The sequence below is a fragment of the Gouania willdenowi genome, chromosome 8 (genome assembly GCF_900634775.1).
Source record: "Gouania willdenowi chromosome 8, fGouWil2.1, whole genome shotgun sequence".
Taxonomy (NCBI): domain Eukaryota; kingdom Metazoa; phylum Chordata; class Actinopteri; order Blenniiformes; family Gobiesocidae; genus Gouania; species Gouania willdenowi.
The window spans coordinates 14481250-14498017 of NC_041051.1; the positions used below are offsets into that span (position 1 = coordinate 14481250).

The 16768-nt window shown below is 39.0% G+C and overlaps 1 protein-coding gene across 2 annotated transcripts in view; it reads left to right on the plus strand.

Moving 5' to 3' along the window:
* The first annotated feature begins 3732 nt into the window (after positions 1-3732).
* The window catches only part of tbc1d16 (TBC1 domain family, member 16), a 51030-nt gene continuing 37994 nt past the window's right edge, over positions 3733-16768 (plus strand). For both annotated transcript variants that reach the window (XR_003674675.1, XM_028455808.1), the window contains exon 1: positions 3733-3914. The gene's annotated coding sequence lies outside the window, so the exon portion shown is untranslated. The remainder of the gene's footprint in view (positions 3915-16768) is intronic.

Genomic DNA, 16768 nt, shown 5'->3' on the forward strand with positions numbered 1-16768 from the left:
TGGGAAATGATTATAAGCATTTTCCAAATAAATCATATCTGTTGTTTTTATTTACATTGTAAGTGTATGTGTGAACAGTCTAGTGGTTAAGGAAGCAGGCTTGTGATCGGAGGGTCACTGGTTTGAATCTCACCTGGGCCATCACTGTGTGATGTTGAGTCCCTTAACCCCAACTGCTCCCTGGACGCTACACTGTGGCTGCACACTGTTCCTCAGGGATGGGTTAAATGCAGAGAACAAATTTATTGTATGTAGCTGTACATATGACAATAAAGTGTATTCCAAATACGTGTCTATCAAAGCCTTAAAGCAAGTGCTCTATTCTATTAATTTTAGCGTGTCTCCAGTAAACACAAAGGCTCTGGTGCAGGAAGTCTTGTCATTGCAAGGGATTCTTTCAGTGCTTGGACTAGTAAAACTTTTCCGTCCTTCAGTGTCATCTTGCTGTCCCTAGTCTGCAGGACAGACACATTTTGGGAAACCTTTGCTTCTCCAACATTTTCAACCTTTCCTGCTGAGCTAGAATCTCGTTTTGCATCTTCTCTTTTAAGTAACTGATGAAGTGATTCCTGTACAGCTAGTCCATCAAACTCTTTGTCAACATTTGCATACCGTTTTTTAGGAAGGAGAATCTCAGCGGAAACTGAAATTGCAACTGTCCATCTTCCTTTTTATAGCCTGGGCTGGTATCATCGTTGCACGTAAAGCTAAATAGTCTTGCTCTACATCAGATTCAACATTTCCAACTCTTTGAATCATTTCCCCAAGCTCAGCTTTAGAGCACACAATTTTTAGTTTTGACCTTATGAGTTAAATTTCTGCTTTAAACTGCACATATGTTGACAAATCTGATTTCCTTTTTATAGCGTCATCTTTTAACATTTTCTCAGTTGGACGTCTTTCTCGTTCTGAGTTCGCTTTCAACTTTAAATCTGGGGTCGCTAATTTTGTATATTTCAAGTTCTGATCAAATCTCCCTCAAACGTATTTCAGAATCAGAATCAGAATCAGAATCAACTTTATTGGCCAGGGGTGTATGAATACACACGAGGAATTTCTTTTGGTGACCTGTGCTCTCTCAGGTAGTATAACATTAAATAATAACAATCAACTAGAATAAAGAAAAAGAAATAAAATAAAGAAAAATGGAAAGAAAAAAAAGAAGTATAAACATAAATATAAGAGTAGTTAGACTAATATGTGCAAACTAAATAAAAATAACAAGATAATAATAATAGTAATAATAATAATAATAATGAATAAAATAAGAATACAATAATAATAATAATAAGATAATAGTGCAGTAGTGCAAATAGGTGATCATTTAAATGAAAAAATTATGTCCATGAACATTCACAGTGACAAGGTTGTTCCAGGGTTGATATGCTTAGTTCCAGGTTATATCACAGTAACAGAAACAGGTCCGACACTCTTTGACTGTTTAGTGTTGATCAGAGTGACAGCCTGAGGGAAGAAACTGTTTTTATGGCGGGAAGTTTTGGCGTACAGTGATCTGTAGCATCTGCCTGAGGGGAGGAGTTTAAACAGATTGTGTGCAGGGTGTGAGGGGTCTGCAGTGATGCTACAACTTCTTTTATTGAATCTTCAAGCTCACCCTGTAATTTCTTTTCATTGAACCTTTTCTGCTTATAAAGCTTCAATTATGACTTGCAAAACACGTGTCAAAAACAGTTCCCCTTCATATACATGGATTTTCTCTCTTTTTTTAAAAAACAAATATTTTACCACTTTTCAAACTCTGTAGATACAGTCTAACCTGGTATCCTTGAGGCACTGTGGTTTACTGGAGACTTGTTTTGCGCTGAACTGTAGTTTCAGCTTCTTTAGTCTTCCACTGTAAAACTGCTGAAGCTCACCAGCCACAGCACGCCGCTGATCCGCCACTCACCGTCAAGATGAGCCGTCCCTCTTTTCCCACTTCAGTGACGTATTTTCACGTGGGGCAAGTTTTTCACTGTAACTGCTCGCAAAGTGTTTTGTTTGACAGAAAAAGCCACGCTCCAACCCGTTGCCAGAAATGTATTTTCCTGTTTCTTTAAAATGTTTTGGCTTCACACCATGAAAAACTAAAGCAGAAAACAATACAATGTATCGTAAGAAACTCAAATCATAAAGAAAGTGTCTAGAGATACGTTAAACGTAGCCATTGCCCCCGGGACTTTGGGTACGACCAATGACGTTGCCGGACCTTTCCTACATAACCGTAATGTGCCTGCGTTTTTACTGTGTCAGGATGGCCGAGTGGTCAAGGATTCTTCCTTCCGCTGTTGTGGGTTCGTATCCCACTTTTAACATATATATTTTTTTTAATTTTAATATATTTAACATGACTTAAAAATACATATACGACAAAAACAAAAATTTTAGGGTATTTCCTAGGTTAGGGCTAAAATAAAAAGGTTAGCGGGTAGCTAAAATACAACTGACGGAACTTTAGGTCACATGGTGCACCTATCACGTGCCCTAAACTGGCCAATGATTATGCAAAGAGTGGCAGTCTATGGATATGTTTAAATTTATCCATAGCCACGACCAATCATAAAACATCCTCCTACAACAAAATACATCCACATACTGTGTGCGCCTTCTGTGCAAACATTTGGTTGTTGTTAGTATTCCACCCATTGATTGGATTCAAGACTCCAGTTCCTTCATTGATGTTTATTAACACCGTAGAACTAAGTTCAGACGAACAAAACAACAGATATCAGCTACTTTACAGAATTAGATAGAATAAGAAGAAACGGATTACTTTATCATGTAACTCAATCAACAGCAGAATCATCCCCAGCAGCAGTCTTCACAGTAGGAATCTATTTTTAAACATGAACTTCTTATATAACTCTATTCAAACACTTATCTTATAAACATGAACATCCAGCAGCAGTAAGTGAGAGAGTAGCACAGCTGCAGATGCAATTAACAGTTCCTGGATTTAACAGGTGCTAGTTCCGGTTTAGGCATTTCAAAATAGAACAAAAAATAAAGCAGCGTTTACAGTTGGATTAAATTTTCTTTTACACCACCTGTTTTTTTCAGCGTGTCCATGGCTCAGCAAACTCTTCTGAGCCGTTCTCCCAATCATCACACCTGTGTGTGCTAATCATTATATAATCACCTGTGGTCAGTAGCGCAACAGTCAAATAAAATAGAGTGGATTTTACAACTTAACTTACCAACGTCACAAAAGAAAAGAAACACACTTTACTGTGACAGCCACAAACAAACTAATCTGTTAATAGAAACCTCATCTAAAGTGTTTATTATTATGATTATTATTATGCACTTCTGACTTTTAAAAAACAAAATCTTTATTAACAAACGCTTGCTCTTATCCGCTGTGAACTAGTTTTTTTTTTTTTTTTTACATTTATGAGTGCTTTCATTGTATTATTTTCTCTCATCATTTTACAAATTAGCATAAAAACAAAAATAAAGATACATTCTGAAAGCCGCCGACCTAAAAACCCATCAATACATCCATTTTCTGACCCGCTTGCTCCTCCTCAGGGTCGCGGGGGTCTGCCTATCTCTCATTGGGCGTTAAAACCTAAAAGCATGAGATAACTGTGACGTTTTATTTACAGGAAGTGACTGTGGAGATTACAAAATAAAACCCCAAAACATGCTTGCACGGTAAATCTAAAAAAATAGTTTTACTTTAAAAAGACTAAACAGGAAGTGTGATCTTCGCTGTTGTTCCAGTCGCGGGCAGCCTTGTGGATGTGTAGTGTCATAGTCGGATAACACTGTGGGTGAAACCGGAGCTCCGTGGACGCTGATTGAGCTGCAGGGAGAGGCGGTGAGCCGGAGCCAGGGACTGGGTACATGGTGGTCCGGGGCACATGGTGGTCCGGGGCTGGCTGTCCTAGACTGCTGCTCTGGGACTGAAGGTGAGCGACTCCCACCTTTTCATTCATTACTGATTCTGAGGAGCAGCTGTGTGTGTCAACAGCCTAGGAGGACACACTGTCAGCTACTGACTGTTGGTGCTGCTGGGACTTTACTAGCACAGTTATCTGTCAGATAAAGTTAGCAGTTACCTGAAAACGTGGGAAATGTTAGCAGTCAGCTACAGAATGAGCTGCTGAACTGAAATATTCATGGTTAAGGTGGAGCAACTGAGTCCCTGCTTGTGTGGGCCTCCCTGTGTGTAAACAGTCCATCCTCAGGCGGATGCTGCTGTAATGATGGAGCTCTGACACCACCACCACCTTAGCACTGATACCGACTAATCTTCACTCAAACCATCATCTGTGCAGCCACACTGGCCTCTCACAGCATTTAGCTCAGGTTAAAAGGCACAGTACACAATTTAGAGCATTTAGAGTTAAACTTAGGGTGGGACGATATACGATACTGGGCTTTTGATAACTATATGAGACAACGTTTTTGGAAAGGGAATAAAGATAATTTAAAAATGCGGTTTAAAAAATAACCATGCTTTTATTTGACTTTAAATACGTGCATACTCGCATAATTACTCGGGGTATGACCTTTTTTTTTTAATATATATCTCTATACACCTTTTCGTGGTGACATCATCATCCGGGACATTTGCCTTAGCAACGCCCTCCGCCATTTTAAGAGGGGTTTACATTTGCCTAACAACCGCTATTTACACTATTTACCATGGACAACACAAAGATTTTACTCAATGTTGTACGAATATTACAGCAGATTAGAGCCAAAGGCCAAGCACCGATATGAAGGGACGTTACATCTGGTTGGTTTGGAATCACGTCCATAACGACCACCTCAAGGTTCATGGAAAAACCACCCGAGTAGCTCATTAACAGCCCTGGCGTCTACACAATGGAGAAGATGAGGACTTGCAAAAGCTTGGATGCATTTATTTTCTTTAATGTAGGCTTATGTATGTGTTTTTGTGTCTATATAGGCCTGTGTCATCATGATAATTGGCTCGTTACGCGATGTGGCTATGCTAGGCTAGCGCCGCTAATAATATAATAATAAAAATAATACAGACTAAATTAAAACATAAATGGGTATATGAAGCACATTTGTTTATTTAATATACTTACAGTACATATACAAGTCAACTGCATATTTACTGTTAATTTCACATTGCTTGTCTTCAAGTTAAACATACTAGCCATAAACATTTCAGTCATTACTGAGTAAATTACAATTTAAATGTAGGCTAATTCATAATCAATGTCATAAAATAAGTCAGTAAAAAATTAGATCCACAAAATACACAACCAACCTCTTCTGCAGACATACGATCACTTTGATTATGGGCTCCACGTAGTTCCATCTACGTTTGTTTGCCACAGTGCTTGGATCCATAATTTCCGTTTCTGGTCTTTTTCTTTCGGTTTTCTGTAAAAGTTTATCTTTTCCTTCAGCCAGGCGTGGTTATGATAGCCAAATACTACGCTGAATTTGGTCATTATACGATAAAAATCAGCCAGACTGCAAAATCTCCACCGTGATATCAGCGGTAAATAGCGGTTGTCAGGCAAATGTTTACCACTCTTAAAGTGGCAGCGCACGTTGCTAAGTCAAGTGCTGACGTTATGCGAAAAGGTGTATAGGAATATATTCAGAGGTGAAAGTACCTGATTACAAATGCTCACATTACTGTAATTGACTTACTTTTAGGGGTACGTTTTGGAGTGCTTTCTAAATCAGTACATTTTAAAAGAAGTATAGTCTTTTGTTGGAAGTTTCTATTGATACAAAAACATATCCATAGCCCCCGGGACTATGAGTACGTTTTCCGGACCTTTTTGAGTGGCGCCGCACTCAAGAATTCTTCCTCCCACTGCCGTGGGTTTGAATCCCACTTATGTCATATATATTTTTTCATTTCAACATATTTAACACGGCAAATTCCATCTTTACAAATACATATACGAAAAAATAACCATTTTAGGTTATTCCCTGGGTTAGGGTTAGGGATAGGGCTAAAATAAAAGGGGTAGCGAGGTAGCTAAAAATAAATATGAGCTAAAATAAAACTGACGGAGCTTTAAGTCATGTGTTGCACCTATCACGTGACCTAAACTGGCCAATGAGGGGCGCTGCGTATGCATAGACTGGCAGTCTATTCATACGTTTCTATATCAATAGCCACGGCCTAATTTGTTACAGTTCTACACCTAACTATTGCTGAGTATTTTTATTTTTTTTTAACTATCAACGGACATTGTGAAACTACAAAAAATGAAATGACTAGACAACAATCAGATGCATCATATCATAGCCGACCAACCATATTAAACGTAATGCACCGTGCCAAAACAGCATTGAATGTTGGTTACATTCTAGTTCATAAATGTATCTATACTTAAAGCCTGATAAATGGTATTATTTCAAATTGAATTTGTTGGTGTTATTTTATTTAAAAAAATTATTTAACATTTTGACAAACCTTTTATTTTAATACAGATGCCTTTGTGGAAAATAAGTTTAGTTCCAGTTGCGCAAGATCTCATCTCTTAATTTTGAAGTTTATACACAAGATGTTTAGTGTATGCTAGGCAACCGTGGCAAGATTTATTACCAAAAATAAATATTGGTGGTGAAAGTAACTAGTAACTTTTACGTTGAGTACAATTAAATTGACCTACTTTTTACTTGTACTTGAGTATTTTATTTATGGCTTACTTGTACTTGAGTACAAATTTAATCAAGTAACAGTAATTGTACTTGAGTAGGATATATCAGTACTCTTTACACCTCTGTATTTACTGTATTATAAAAATGATACAAATAAAAACAACAATTTTGCCTATTTAAAATGTAAAAAGTGCCACTGCACATAAAATGCTAAAACACTGACAATTCATGCTAGTCTAAAATGAAAAAAATATATTCCTCTCTGTGCATGAACTTTGCACAATAAGTTATTTTTTCTTTTTTTTTACTTAAAATTAAAAACATCAAACTTGAACAGCCCAGATGTAAGATATGGACATGATATTTTTTGAGAATATTAACACATATTAACAATTTCTGGCAGCAATTGAAATCTTTGGGCATTGACTATGTCTCCAGTAGTTGAAGACACACTCGTAACGTTGACGATTTATCTTTTGACGTTTTAATATCGCAATATCTTGTTGCATGATTTATCGTTCCACTCTCTGTTTTACTCTGAGATCAAACCACCAGAGTCCTCTTGTCAGTTGTCTGTGCATTCATCAGCACTTTAGAACAAAGTCAAGTGTGTTACTACTGATCAATGTAAAGGCAAATACAGTAAAACACAAGCAGGTGAACACATTAGATTTTGTCTTTGATCACTGAACAAATGTAGTGATCACCAATTAAACAGAATTTAATTTCAATGTTTTGGAGCATCAACCCTGAAGACACAGTGATCAGTATTTTTTTAAGATCAAGTAATACTTCGAGAATAGTCACAAAGTTGTTTTTCACAAGGAAAGCAACAGAATGTTGGTGCCCTTCATCAAACAAAGAAAAACCCACAATGTTCACTGAAATAACTTGAAACTGATAAAAGTAATAATACATTTTTGTACTTTTTTTCCAAGCCAGTTTCATTATTTTGTTTTTTTAAAACCACAATTAAAAAGTAATGTCTGATTATCATTTGTTAATTTGTAGTAAATTTATTATTATTGCTTTTGTCAGTTTTATGTTATTTCAGTGACCATTGTGTGTTTTTCCTTCTTTAACTGAAGGGAACCAACAATTTTGTCCACTAACCCTTTCATTGTGACAGAATGTGATTTAAGTGAGCATAATTCCACACTAAACACTAAACTTCTTATTCTTTTGTTTTTAATCAAATGTTTAACTTTACTGTTGATAAAAACAGAGCCAAGATTATATATCATTTATTTAAATACTTTTTTAGAGTTAAAATCAGAGTTTTGTTTAAAAGCCTTCAAGCTGTTTATTATTGCGATATTTAAGAAGAGACATTTTAGTCACATTAAAAGACTTGCATGCCATGCTGTCAGCATATTTATTCATGATATCATGCGTGGGCCTCTGTATTCAGAGTGTTTTGGGTGGAGGGTTTTTTTTTACAAAGCAAACAGAAGAGATCCCAGAACAGATCCTTGAGGCACGCCCTCAGGTTGAGCAAAACAGCAATAGATGAAAGTTGAGGCAGCATCAGAGAAACTTCACACAGAAAGGATGAAGTTGATTAACTTGAGGCGGACGGATGACTTTCACCTCGATTCTCAAGCTTTAATATCTGTGTGGTGTTGAGTAAGTCAACTTCACAGCCGTAGGCCATAGTTTTGCCCCTTATTGCAGTCTCATCCAACAGTTTAACATTACATTTTTTTAATGTTGACTTTATTCTCCTGTTTATTTGTTGGTTGTCATTCTGTCTGATATCAAATGAAATATGGTTGACTATGATAACTGGATACTAGGGGTGTGCTTTGCCATGAATCTGATGATACGATTTGCGTGTTACGATACATCCCGATATATCGTATACACGTTATATCATGATATCAATAATTACACATTTCAAGTACAAAATGGCATCAAATACAATTAATTTAATTTTTTTTTAAACTCGTGAGAACAAGTAAATGGTAACTAACTGTATTAAGTACAAATATCAAAAACAAGTGGTATGTTTAACTTTTAATTTTCAAAAAAGTTTAACTTTTGCTTGTACAACAGATTCTGATTCTGTCAAGTTCTCAAATTCTTAAGAAAAAAAGTAACCACATACAACTATAAAAGTTCCTATTATGTTTTGTGAAAATAAAGTGCAATCAACTCCCCAGTTAAAATGCATTGAGGTAGTTTAACAAGTTTTTATGTGGTTCACTGACACCCAGTGACCAGGCGTTTATGTGCTATGCATTTGTTAGTGCAATTAAATGTTTTTTTTTTTCGTTGTTAAAAAACATGATTTAAAAAAATCGATTTGAACATTTTTTGGATCGATAGGACAATCGCCCGGTGAAATATTGCGATAGATCGCCAAATCAATTATTTTCATACACCTTTGCTGGATACACTATCTACTCTTGCACTTTAGTTCTACAGTTTATTCAATTATCTTTCCACAATTTAAAATGTTCTGTGTTGAAGTTTCTGGATGCAATTTCATTTCTTAGTTAATTTTAGGCTATTTTCCTCCCTGTACTGAAGGGAATTTTCGAAATGTTAGTTTTCTTCTTAACTTTTTACTTTTGATGCTTAACAGCAAAGTCGCATGTGTTTACAAACTTTCTATTAATTTTGCACATAAGCTTTCCTTTGCTTTTATTTGAGTTTCGTGGCTGAACTCATTAGACTTCTTTCAGGTGTCACTGTACATCAGTGATTCTGTGATGGGGGTACTTGAGGGCACTACAAGGGGTACTTGAGAGAAAGAGAGTGGAAAATGAACTACATTGTCAGTGTTATCTGGATACTATTTGGACTGTAACACTGTTCGGTGAAGTTGGCAGATATTCACAAATTTGTACAAGCATCAATAACTCTTTAATGAAACGCCATCGACACAAATTGTGTGAGGTGGAAAACATGCTACAAGATTATTTTTTATCAAACGCAGCAGATTAAAAGTCTGTCTGTGTCCACTCTGTGTGGTGATCAAAACATGAAGCTCTCGTCCTAGTTTCTACGTAAATATCCAAATATCACACCAAAAAAACCAGATTTAATATTGAAACAGAAAAACGCTGCTTGTTTGTTTTTTTTTTTTGTTTTTTTCCCGTTTTCCTGTTTCTGGTTTTAAATTAACAAAACAAAAAAAAAACAAAAAACAATCAGTTTTTTCTATTTTTTTTTATTTGGATTTGAAACAAAATAACCAAAGAAGGAAGGGTACATGGATTTAAATACAGTTTCTTTTCCTATTTTACCAAATTAGATTCTTTAAAATATGTGTTATTACTTATTCATTCCATCATTATGTTCTATAGTTGTTTTTAAATAGTTTACTAAGAAAAATGTTGTAGTCTGACAAAGGGTCTTGGATTCAGAAATGAGAGAAAACAGGTTACTTGAGCCAAAAAAGTTTGAGAACTACTGCTTGTACACGGGTGTTCACTTCCAGCTCCTCTATTCAAACCTCAGCTTGACAACTTAATTAGTGACGGCCCGGGGTAAGAAACCAAAACCCGGGAAGTTTGTGGCTTCCAGAGTTTTAATGGTTTATGTTTTTAACAGTGTTTCTCAGTTTGGCAGGCATTATGCTAGAAGTTTGTAAGGAATCCTAATTATTCCTTGGGTCGCAGTAGAACTGTGAGTTTAGGATAGCAGTAAGTTCCAGAGGATGTGAGATATTTGATAAAACACTGAACGGTCAAAGAGGAGAGTTAGATAGGGAGCGTGTTGACAACATAAACAATGAAGTGGAAGGAAAGACATGAGCGTGATGGGATTCTGTCCTTTAACAGAGTGAGAAAGTAGTCTGGGTCAGCCTGTAATCACAGATGGATAAAAATAACCTCAGTTCATCTAATATGGCTGATACGATACGAAGCTACTAAAGTAGCCTGGTGTCGGGTTCAAAACCCTCGTCTGTCGTCACATGCGTAAGGTTAAATGTCATGTATTAGTGAGGCTGTACCTGTGCAGACTGCAGAGACAAACTATTGACACTCACTATTGGCTAATTATTTAGTTTGCTGGTTGAGAGATCTGGAGCTAACATGAGCTGTTTGCAAACTTTTAAACTTTTGGTAAATATGCAAGTAAAGCACAGTTAAGGAATCATTTACAGTATTTCACCCACTTTTTTTTAGTTTGCAGTATAATTTCAAGAAAAAGCACTCTTTAAAACAAATGCAATCAGACCAATTTTACAATAAAATAACATGCGCCATGTCAGGGTAAGCAAATGTAGGAAATAATCTACTAAACTAATGAATTACTTATTTAGGAGACACCTTATATTTTAATATTTAAATTAAATATCTATTTAAACTGATTTTTTTTGTTAGCGGCCTCTATTTTATGTGATCTACACCATAGGTCTACTATTTAAACCTCAAATTTATTCTGTCATTTTTGTTTTGGCCTCCAATTTGTTCAAATACTTCATCTTTATTCTTTTGGCAATAATGTTCTCTAATTTCTACCCTGTAGTTTGCTTCATTTGAATAACCATCTAATCTTTGATTAAAAAGCTTCTGTTGGTGTCTAGGTTTGGGCTTTTCACACAAAACTGCATTATAAAGTAGTTTTTAATGTCAATCATGAATATTTTCTAACTCAGTAGTTTGATTTAGACCTTACATAAAGAAACTATTTACAGATTCTGATTTCTAGCAAACGTATGTTTTTGGTTGTTTCACTCTGATATGAAGCAGGTTTGTGAGGCTTTATGAGGATAAAGTCACAGTCCAGGTGTGGCTTTTAAGCCAGCAAACTTCCTGTCTGGGGTCTGCTATCAGGAAGTAGCATGCCAGCCTAATCAAGATGAAGTAAACAAGCCCTACGAGAAAAAGAGGAGCATTCCTCAAATAGTGGGGAGTACTGAAGTGTTCAGCCGTTTAGAAAAACAAGGTTACACTTTCAAAGGCTGTTACTGGGTCAATGACGTGACACCTAAAGATTCTGTCCAACAGCATTTTTCTTTTAGTTCAAAAATGTTAATTGCATCAAATATAAAGTAACTTAGTATATATGCACTCACTTTGATTATTTTTTGTTTCTTTTCTTTTTTTAATGTTACCTTACTAAATTACTTCTGTAATTTATTCTGTTATCCAAAGTGTTAGAATATAATGTGGTGCGACTGTCTGGTCATGACTGCTGCATTACTCTACATCTTTTCAAATGTATTTTCTGCTCCATTTTAGTTATATTGTAGTTCTGTATAAGATTTCAAAGTATTTCTATTTTTTTTTTTTTTAGCATAATTTTCATACAAACCTTGCCTGATGCTGCCCATTTTATGAAATATCATAAGGTGATAATTCTTATCTGTCAATGACCCTACTACAGAAGTGAGTAAAAATGGTTTGATTACCAAAAATACTCTAAATCAATCTGAAAATAAATGTATGGTTTTTAGCAGATGGCATTGACAATATTGCTATTCAAATTAGGGATGTCCCGATACAACTTTTTCACTTCCGATATGATACCGATATCGCAGCCTTGAGTATTGGCCGATACTGATATCGAACCGATGCAACATCAGCACTTATTTTGTTGTGTGGAATGTTAGAAGAGGTGTGATCAAGTGATGTTACTCAAACAGAGAACAATAGTCAGTAACAGTAGTTATGAGAAAAATGTAAAATAGATTTTTGAATTTTTTTGAATTACTATAATACATTTTATAGATTTTATTTTTAATTTTTTTACATTAAAACAACACACAATATTAAGCAACTGTATTTCTATACTTTCACTTTGTGAAATATAAATCTAGTTAAACTAAAATGCAGTAAAAAATGATTAAATATCTGAGCTCAAACATGATCAAAAACTGATTCTAGAAAAATTAGTCTTTGGGGTCGCCAGAAATTCTTGATGTCAAAATGGGGTCACAATCCAAAAAAGGTTGGGAACCACTGTACTAATTATTGTTTTTTTCCCACTTATTTACAAAATGTGACTCTTTAAAATGTGTGTTATCATTCTATCATTATGCTCTATAGTTGTTTTCAAACAGTTTTCTAAGCCAAATTCAGAAATAAGAGGAAAGGGGTACTTGAGCCAAAAAAGTTTGGGAACCACTGATTTACACAATGATTCATGATTTCTTTGTTATTTTCACTTCCTCCTGTGGGCCAAATTTGGTCCTCGGGCCTTGAGTTTGACACGTGTTCTACATGAAGTTTGTCTCATCAAACAAAGCTCTCTCTCTCTCTCTCCCTCCCTCCCTCCCTCTCTGAAGCAGTCAGGTTCAACATTGCTTGTGTGACACGCTGATGCATGTTGATGGCATCTGTCGGCCAGTGATAACAGCTTGGAGTTTCACAGGGATGGATTGGAGTGTGTTTGCACATGTCTGTCTGTGTGTTTGTTGTTTGCTGAAGGTGGAATACGGTTGGTTACAGTTACACACTGATAGTGTTGTGCACAGGAACTTAAGTGTGAGCAGGTGCAGCAGACTGGTGAGAAAACATGTGAAACGTTGAAGCAGAAGTGGGTAAAAGTAGTATTGGGAGTAAGCAGTGAATACAGGCCAGGGTTGGGGTCAATTAAATTTTTCAGTTACAATTGCGTTTTAAATTATCCATCCATGTTCAATTCCGATTACGGTGACCAACATTTTTTTCTAACTACAATTTAATTACAATTATATTTTATCCTCAGATAGTAAACTACAATTTTACGTTCTCAATTACTAAAGTTCAATTACAATTAATCACAATTATTGAGCCTGAAATAAATAACCTAATAAAGTTAACCTTATCTCTTATAATAACAGGTCCTAAATCAGCTGTAAAATACACTAAAAACAAATATCTATCATCTAATTTCTTTCCTATATATTAGTTACCTTGTTAGGCTTCCTAATCAATGAAAATATTGGTTTTAATATTTTTGGTTTGGGTGTCTGAGCCTTTTTTGTGTCACTATACCCCTAGATTTTTTTTTTTTTTTTCAAAGACGTCACCAAGAATCCTCAGTCCATACCTCACTGAGACGACCCAGGAGATCCTTGCAGAAGAACTTGGCCAAGAGTAGATGGAGTGGCCACATTGATGTTTTAGTATCTGGTGAATGTGCACAGCGAAGCCCACGATGCAGCAGCACAGATAAGCTCTAAAGGAACCCCCCTCAAAACCGCCCATGAAGTGGAGATGCTCCTGGTAGAATGGACTTTAGGACTGGACGGTGGAGCACGACCTCCTGATCAATAGGCGTTGCGAATGATCTCTAGAATCCAATGAGACAAACGCTGTTTGGAAGGAGGACATCCAATCTTAGGGCCACCATAACATAAAAAAAGCTGGTCTGAGCAACGCATACTATCCATAACCTCAATATATACCTGCAGCGTCTGCACAGGACACAATCCCGACCTGTCTCCACCTTCTCCCGGAGGGAGATGAAACCGGGTTAAGTGCAATGACACAAATGCTGTCAGGCCACAAAGTGACACCAAAACAGTCCGGACACCATCTGAGACATGAGGGACTGACAGAGAAGGCATTTAACTCACCGACCCTTCTGGCAGAAACAATAGCCAACAAAAAAGCAGTCTTACATGAAAGCCACTTAAGCTCCACCTGCCCCAAAGGCTCAAAAGGAGGGCTGCATAGGGACTCTAGAACTAAAGACAAGTCCCACACTGGAGCCCGTGGTGCCATCTGCGGATGCAACCGATGAGCGCCCTGCAAAAAAAGAGAGACCAAATTATGACTGCCACCAGAACAACAACAGAAGACCGACCACCATCCAGGAGAGAATGAAGGAACTCCAGAACAACAGGAATTGAACAGGAGACTGGATCCTCATTGTGGGCAGAGCACCTATGGGAAAACGGCTTTCACCGATTATCATATCGGCGGCGAGTAGAGACCGCCTTGGCATTCAAGATGGTCTGACCAACGGAATCAGTCAACCGCAGTGCGGGCCCTCCAACAGCCAGAGCCACAGCTGAAGGCGGTGGGGTGCCAAATCCAACCTCTCAATTGTGATAGCATATCTGTCCTGGCTGGGAGCCACCATGGCGTGCCACGGCACAGACTGTGCAGCAACGGGAATCATAGCTGCCCTAGCCAGTACGGGGCTGCCAACAACAACCGGTGAACCTCTTGGAGAACCTTCTGAAGAGTTGGCCAAATCAGAGGAAGAGGGGGAAAAGCATACAAGAGGCACTGAGGCCCCAGATGTGCCAACGCATTCCAGCCCAGAGGACCTGGTACCCCCTCGAGGGAGAACCACATAGGTCATTGAGTGGACTCCACTGAGGCAAACAAATCCACCTCTTCCCGACCAAACAGGCACCAAATATTGTGCACCACCTATGGGTGGAGGGACCACTCTCCTGGTGGGAGCTTCTGGTGGGAAAGGGAGTCTGAAACCTGATTGCGGTCTCCCGGTAGATACACTGCCCGCAGGGTGGACAGACGAGGCGCAGCCCACGTCAAAACGGCCTGAGACACCCGCAGAAGTTGTGCTGACTGGGTGCCTTCTTGGTGATTGATGTGGTAGACGGGCTAGGTGTTGTCTGACCGAACGAGAATGTGTTTCCCTTTTAAATGCTTCAGGGCCAAATGGACAGCATGCAGCTCCAGTATATGTATATGGTCGGAGCGGTCTCTCAGAGACCAGTCCCCCTGAACTGCATTGTTCTGCCACACAGTGCCCCATCCCGTGGGGCAAGCATCCGTGGTGACCACCTCCTTGTGGCACACCACCACACCCATGGGAACCCCCCTGGACAGAAAATTCCTGTCCCTCCATGGGGTAATTGGTACATGAATGTATGCAACCTTCACGTCTATTGAGGTAAACTACTCTCCTTCTTTGAGTGACTGAATGACCTCCACATTGGTAAGCATGTGGAACGGCACAGCCTTCATGTAACAATTGAGCCCCCGTAGGTCCAGAATGGGATGTAATCTGCCAGTTTTTGTGGATATGCGGAAGTGCGTCGAATAGCAGCCTCTGCAGAGGATCTACTGCCTTGATGGCATCCTTCGCCAGGAGGGCAGACAGCCCCTGGTCCAGTGCTAGAGCCTTTGCTGGGTCGTGAATCACTGTCATTTTGACCCGGCTGGAGATGTGTGGCCGGTGTCAGAATTGCAATATGTATCCATAAGTCAGAGTGGCAACCACCCACGGGTCTGATGCACGAGCAGCCCGGTAACCGAGCTGCTGCTGGAAAAAACATCCGATGGCCAGCCTCACGGCCTCACTTCCTGACCCCTAGACGGCCTGGAGGGATGGCATCCAGAGTCAAAAACCCGAGGCTGCCACACAGGCTGGTGAGCCAAAAGGATTTCCCTTCCAGATCCCTGTTGATTATCGCGGTCACCACCAGACAACTGCCCTGGCTCCACAGATATACTGTGGAGGGTTCTACGGCACGCCTCAGACAAAGCCATTTGAGCAAGCCAAACCTGCTTGCGAGCCTGAACAAGGTAAGACACAACCCGTCTAAGCTCCCTCGTCTGCAGACCAAAAGCCTGCAGGGCTGCGTCATTGAACCCACTAGCAGCGACTGCACCAGTAGCATCTTCCAGGGAGGCAGATGCTGCCAACATAAGGTGCGCCAGTGAGTTGCCTAGGTGACCAGTGCGAGCACCAGAGTTATACGCTCTGCTGAGAAGGTCATCAGTAACACGGCATTGGGGCCAAGGGCACCTAACATCCCGGCGCAAGGCCTCCTTGGGTGACACAATGAGGGATGCAACAGCAGGTTCTACATGAGGCATGCAATCCAAGCCCACAGCCACCGCATTATGCATTACCGCCAAGACACAGCCATCTGATGAGAGGCGTGCTAAGGAGCTTGGGTCCCTCCAACAGGCATGTAACTCCCTCAGGTATTCCTCAGAGGGAGAAACAGAAAAAGGCATGGGAGGCCGTCCACATCTAAAAAAGGCACTGCCAGGGCCAGCCTGATATGGCTGGGGAACATCCAGCTTCAGGCAGCCCAGAGCCTGACGTAGTACATCCTGCATGGAACCATCTGTCTCATCAACCTGACTTTGACTGGATGATATCGAACCCGATGCAGAAGCACGAGAAGACTGTGTGTCAAACCATCATGAAAATGAGAAGCCCACGCTGCCAGAGAGAGAACATTTTCCTCCTGCTCCAGAGCAGGCATGGGCGGGGAAGAAAACCCAGCCTC